Genomic DNA, 6,130 nt, shown 5'->3' on the forward strand with positions numbered 1-6,130 from the left:
GGGATAAAGTTACGAGAAGAAGACCAATGAATATAGGGACTTTAGGTAATTGAGATGAGTCTTTGGGGAGTGATAGAAGAAGGAGGTCGAGGGTGTATTAATCATAGAATAAGGAGTGGAATTATAAAAGGTGGAAGCCGACTCTATACACAAGGAAATTTAAAAATTTGATTCATCTAAAACTTATGTAGTTTCCTCAAGTTGTTCCTACAAAGAAACCTTCTTATGCTTCTCTTTATTATTTGGAATAACTCATGCACATAAAATAAGGGCACATTTTGAGGGGTCTAGGGAGCCTATAAATTCTTAGCTATAGAAGAGACAGGGGTAAAGACTAAATTATTGAGCTCAATTGACAATTTGGGGGAAGGACTAGCTTGAGGAGTCAGTGCATGATGAAACTCATAAAACATGAAGAGTAAGGATGATACTAGTGACGATCTAATGATCTCAAGATTAAGAAAGAAGCATGTAAAAGAAATGAAGTGGACCACAATACACAACAAAAATACTAAATACCTTGTCTGTAAAAAAATATTTGCAAGTGTTCCCAAAAGTTGAGAAGGCTATAAAGTTAAGGCTTTATATGTGAATTAGTCAATTTTTTTAGAAGAGTTTTTCAAAATGCTCCCTCCTTAACCCTAGCTCTCTCAATAAATAATGATAGAAATGAGAAAAATTAAAAGGGGAAAGAAAACTTCACATTCCTTCTAAAATGACTAGAAGCATTGGAAATAGATGGGAATTGAAGTGTTTGTACCTTCCTTCCAAAGTGATAGACTTCTTAAGAATAGTCGCCACCACTTTCCACTCTACTAACATTGGCTAATTATTAGAACCACTCTACAATTTGGTCTTCCTGTGGGTATTGGTATCCTCCACACTCGATTAGGTGACAACCACAATAGTTTTTGGCATCACCGTAAAAGAAACATATCTTGTACTATCCTCCTAAGACTCCACAAATTTCTTAAATAGTTCTAGAATCTTTCCTATCCTTAATAATGTTTACTAACACATATTTTTTATAAACAAAATGTGATGTTCTATACAAATCATTCTTTATAAAATAGAAATTAATAAATTTAACATAAAATATATAATTTTAATATGTAACTCGCAGCAATCTTTACAAATTATAAAAATTAATTAATGGAACTCAAAATTTTATGTTAAAGTGCAAAGCATGGTTTGGTATATAATATTCTTTAAAAGTAATGTGTTTTCATTATCCACCATGTAAATCAATAGTGCCAAACGTTTTTGGAAAGAGAAAATGGTGTGTTAGTGAGAAATAAATTCCTAAACCACAATGCATGTTGTTCTCTTTTAGAAAAAAAAAACATATATTTTCCGTGAAACTTACAGTAGCAGAAGTGGCGAGAAAAGCATGAGCAGAAATAGGTGAGCAGAGAAGAGGGAAAAAATGTGTGTAAAGGAGGGCCGATAAGCATGAGTAGAAACAAACGATGAAAAACTGGCGGAGAAGGATCCAACGGCTGTAAATGTTGAGATCGACATAGGCATGAATCGTTTATCTCGAAATCCTAACCCTACAATTTTTCTATTAAGGTGGAAACCAAGGGCAGTGAACCCCAAACTGTTTATTTTCTACAGTTGCACCTTTAGTTTCCACCATGCCCTTCATTTTCTGCAGCACGGTCTGTTAATGACAAAAGATGAAATGTATCAAAATGCAGCAATCAGGTAAGTGCTAGGTTCATAGATATTATTGTGTTTTTTTAATTGTTTTTGTGCTATGTAGTTTATTTTAAAATTTAGTTTTACTATTTTTCATTTTTTGTATAAAGAATTGTCTTGTTAGTACACTGGAATTTATTTGGTGAATTGATTTTAGCAGTGTTATTGACGGATTAATGGGGAACCCAGCGTTGCATAGAATGGTCGGAATTGGAAAGAGAACGCGCTGGTAGGGACTTTTGTACACATATATGAATTGGTAATTTAGTTGTTATCAATTTCTTGACAGTTTATGATTTTGCAGTTATCCAGCAAGGAGAAGCAACTTTGGGCTAAATATAGGATTTTTGAAGAACTCTTTCTCTGGAGTTTTCTGGAGGGTAAACATCTGCTTTGCAAGCATTGTGCGTCTGGATGCCGTAGCGAGCATTGTGTGTCACAACTTGCTAGCGAGTTCCCAATGAGCTGCAACTAAAGAGGTGTGTTCCTTTTTGCCATTTCCACACATTTATTTATGGTTTTCCATTTCAGAATAGTTTAAACCGAAATTGGTGCAAACAAAAACAAAAACCGGTGTGACCCAGAATTCACACAACATAAAAACGTGATGAAGCTCAGCCTGAGTATGCAGACTCTTCAGTATGTAGGATACTTGGGAAAACAACCCTGCTAATACAGAAGTAAGACACCAATTTCTTGAATCTTCATAATATGAACAAAAACAGTCATTACGATAGCGAGCTAAGATACCTAATATAAAATACCTACTAACTGACCTCTCACTTCGCAGGGATTAGAGCAATTCCACAGCCCTGTCTTGCCCCTATTTTTAAAAAATAATCTGCGACATTCAAAACTAATCTTAGAAACTACACAATTTTTTTTTAGATTGTTTGGTAGACCTTATAGTGAAAATGCAGAGATATAATATTCTTATTATAATTGGTAGCTGGGAGAGATTTGTCATTGTGGGTAATACTATGTGAATTGGCATTAGTGGTTTGCTTCGAAGGATTTATATATTTATGATTACATTTTTCCAAATGAAAAACTATAGTACATAAATTGATATAATTATGTTTCCATTATAGATTTTATTTAAGTTTATAATAGGAAGATCATAGATTGTCAAAATATCATTTTTCTCATTAAATAATTGTCATGTTTCAAAGTGTAAACTATATTACCTCTGCATCTTCATCTGTCTTTATACACATAATCCATACTTAGGAGAATGAATTAAGTTCATGTTTATTTAAAGATCATATCTGTTAGTACTATATGATTTCCACAATCCATTACTTTGGCACGTGTAGAAATATTTTCTTCTACTCATAATAGGTTAATATTTTAGTGTCATTAAAGAGGAAACAAGAGAATGTTATACATCAAAGCATTTTTTTACCATATTAACGAGTTAGATGCTTAAAAGAAAATTGTGGATTTATGACTATTTTAATAATTAAAGATAGTTGCATTCTATAGGTCTTTATAATTTTTTCTAGAAGTACACTACCATTTATTTTATTATTTGGATAAGTGAATTGTCTAACTGATGCAGGAGCATCTTGCATTGGAAAATTATTGAAAAAAAAAAAAATTAAAAAAAGGAAAAAAAAAAAAAAAAAAAAAAAAATTTCTGGAGGAGAGAGAAAAGTGACGAAAATTAAAGGAGAAATAAAAAAAAATAAAAAAAGGGAAAAAGGAGGAAAAAAAGAAAAAGAAAAGAGGAATTTCTATTTTCGAGGTGCATAGGTGGCATAAAATAGAAAAATAAGAAAAATAGTTATCATTCCATTAATCGAGGTGTGTAGGTGGAAATTCTAGAAGGTTTTGGATAAATCATGTATTTAATATTTGTTGGGTGCTTAGTTATATTTGGGTGGGAATTTAATATTTATTTAAAGATAGTTGTATTTACCCTTTATCCCACATTGGTTGTGTTTGTAATGTCTTGGGTTAGAAGTGCCTATTTAAGCAAGGCTTATTATCATTTGTAATAAAGCTCAAGGGGGAAGCTTGAGGAGTAGAAGCTCAAGGAGAAGCTCGAGGAGTGGAAGCTCAAGGAGAAGCTTGATATCATCTTGTGGGTGTTGTAAGGATCTTCAAGTATAATAAAATTTCTTGTGAAGCATTTTTTTTATTGGTCTCCATATTGTTGCTTTCTTGATTGTGAGTGAGTAAGGGTGGTGTGGCCCTTTATCAGTGGTATCAGAGCAGGAGTTCCTGAGTGTACAAGCAGATCGTCGAAGTGTGAGGCAGTTTGTACCAAGACCTTGGTTGGGCAAAGTTTATCAGAGCTGGTGGACTGCAAATCTGTTGTCCTAGACTTGTGATGGGAAGGATTTGTTGCAGAGGGTTTACGAAGATCTTGGAAGATGGCTCCAAGAGGATTGGACCCTAAGATGATTGCAAAACTCCATGATATAGTGGAGAAGAATTTTTCTAAGATGATTTCTCGGTTGGATGATAGATTGGCTGATCAAGTTAAGGAGGTCCGTGAGAGAAGATGGCATCACAAGGTTACGGTGGAATAGGTTGGTTTTGCTGATCAGTCTGTGGAGTCTGATGCAGAACCTGTAGAGCAACTAGAGGTTGTTGCTGAAGATATTCCTGATGTTGTTGATGTTGGGACAGAGGTTGGTTTTCATGATCAATTGGTTGAGTCTGACATGGAGACTGTAGAGCATTTGGTCGTGGATGATCCAGTTGTTGGAGGTGAGTTATGTATTGCAGAGCATCTTGTAGTGAGCAATGAGGTTGTTGGTGTTGAGAGTTTGGCATGTATTGATGGAGATCTACATGTTGGTGCTGATATGAAGTTTTTTGTTGCTGATGCGGGGTTTGTTGCTGCTAGTGTGGATTCACTAGTTGTTGATGTGAATGGGAGTTTGCTAATGAAGCATTATGTTCATTTTGTTCTTGTGCATGAGCTTGTTGATTGGATGGTTGAGATGTTGGTGTGGAAGATTTGCATGGTGGTTTTGTTGTCCCTATTGAGGTGGAAACCTTTGGTGAAGATAAAGATGGTTGTAGATTTTCTTTTTGGCGTCCAAGTGTGGGACACACTTTTCTATCTACCGGGGGAGTCTGATGCAGGAGCATCTTGCATTGGAAAATTATTGAAAAAAAAAAAATAGAAAAAGGAAAAAAAGAAAAAAAAAAAAAAAAAATTTCTGGAGGAGAGAGAAAAGTGACGAAAATTAAAGGAGAAATAAAAAAAAATAAAAAAAGGGAAAAAGGAGGAAAAAAAGAAAAAGAAAAGAGGAATTTCTATTTTCGAGGTGCATAGGTGGCATAAAATAGAAAAATAAGAAAAATAGTTGTCATTCCATTAATCGAGGTGTGTAGGTGGAAATTCTAGAAGGTTTTGGATAAATCATGTATTTAATATTTGTTGGGTGCTTAGTTATATTTGGGTGGGAATTTAATATTTATTTAAAGATAGTTGTATTTACCCTTTATCCCACATTGGTTGTGTTTGTAATGTCTTGGGTTAGAAGTGCCTATTTAAGCAAGGCTTATTATCATTTGTAATAAAGCTCAAGGGGGAAGCTTGAGGAGTAGAAGCTCAAGGAGAAGCTCGAGGAGTGGAAGCTCAAGGAGAAGCTTGATATCATCTTGTGGGTGTTGTAAGGATCTTCAAGTATAATAAAATTTCTTGTGAAGCATTTTTTTTATTGGTCTCCATATTGTTGCTTTCTTGATTGTGAGTGGGTAAAGGTGGTGTGGCCCTCTATCACTAACCCTTTTACATGTTAAGGCAATTTGACAAAGTTAGAATATTTTTTAAATGTCCCTACAGGGATAGGAGGTAGTGCACTATTCACTGGATAGCATCAAAACTGATTCCATTTTGAGCCTAATTTAAGCTCTCATTTAAGATTCAAGAAAACTTCATTCGGAGAAAATGTTAGTAGAAGTATATAAAATCATCATGAATAAGTAAGATTTTGCAATCTAAAACTACAAAATAAATGAAGAATCTACTAAAAGAATGAAGCCTAATTGAAATAAAAAAATCAGAGCAAATAGAGCTGCTAAAACAAAAAGTCTCTTTCTCATTGATTGATTAATAATTTGCATTCAAATGTTTTGATATATACAATCTTAACTACCGTTTCATTTAAGAAATCATGGTGAACAACTATGAAATAAGACTAGGTATGATCTGTTGTTCTCAATAGAGAGTTTTGAATGTGGGTAATCATCGACCATTAAAGTTAAAGTTAAACAACTACCTATATGTAAATTATGGAAAGAAATAGAGGTAACGTCCAGTTGGAAACATAAATCATGCAATTGCATGTAGATAGAATTAGTCACCAACACTCCCCCTCATGCCTTTTCTAATTCTAACTAAGGAGAAAAGAAAAATCTAAGCAAAATAAAGAGGAAAGAAGGAAAACCTAGTGGGAATTAAACCCCC

General features: G+C 33.9%; 1 long non-coding RNA gene across 2 annotated transcripts; it reads left to right on the forward strand.

Annotated features, from left to right (window-relative positions):
- The first annotated feature begins 1,592 nt into the window (after positions 1–1,592).
- On the forward strand, positions 1,593–3,842 carry LOC149564336 (uncharacterized). 2 transcript variants are annotated; one of them, XR_016363601.1, is made up of 4 exons: positions 1,593–1,707; positions 1,862–1,930; positions 2,006–2,180; positions 3,707–3,842. It is a non-coding gene; the product is annotated as an uncharacterized LOC149564336 (long non-coding RNA). The 2 variants fall into 2 exon arrangements; XR_016363600.1 differs by having other exon boundaries at positions 1,604–1,707; positions 2,006–3,842.
- Positions 3,843–6,130: the final 2,288 nt, after the last annotated feature.

The sequence above is a fragment of the Cupressus sempervirens genome, chromosome 4 (genome assembly GCF_028749045.1).
Source record: "Cupressus sempervirens isolate cs-2001-9-10 chromosome 4, ASM2874904v1, whole genome shotgun sequence".
Taxonomy (NCBI): Eukaryota; Viridiplantae; Streptophyta; class Pinopsida; order Cupressales; family Cupressaceae; genus Cupressus; species Cupressus sempervirens.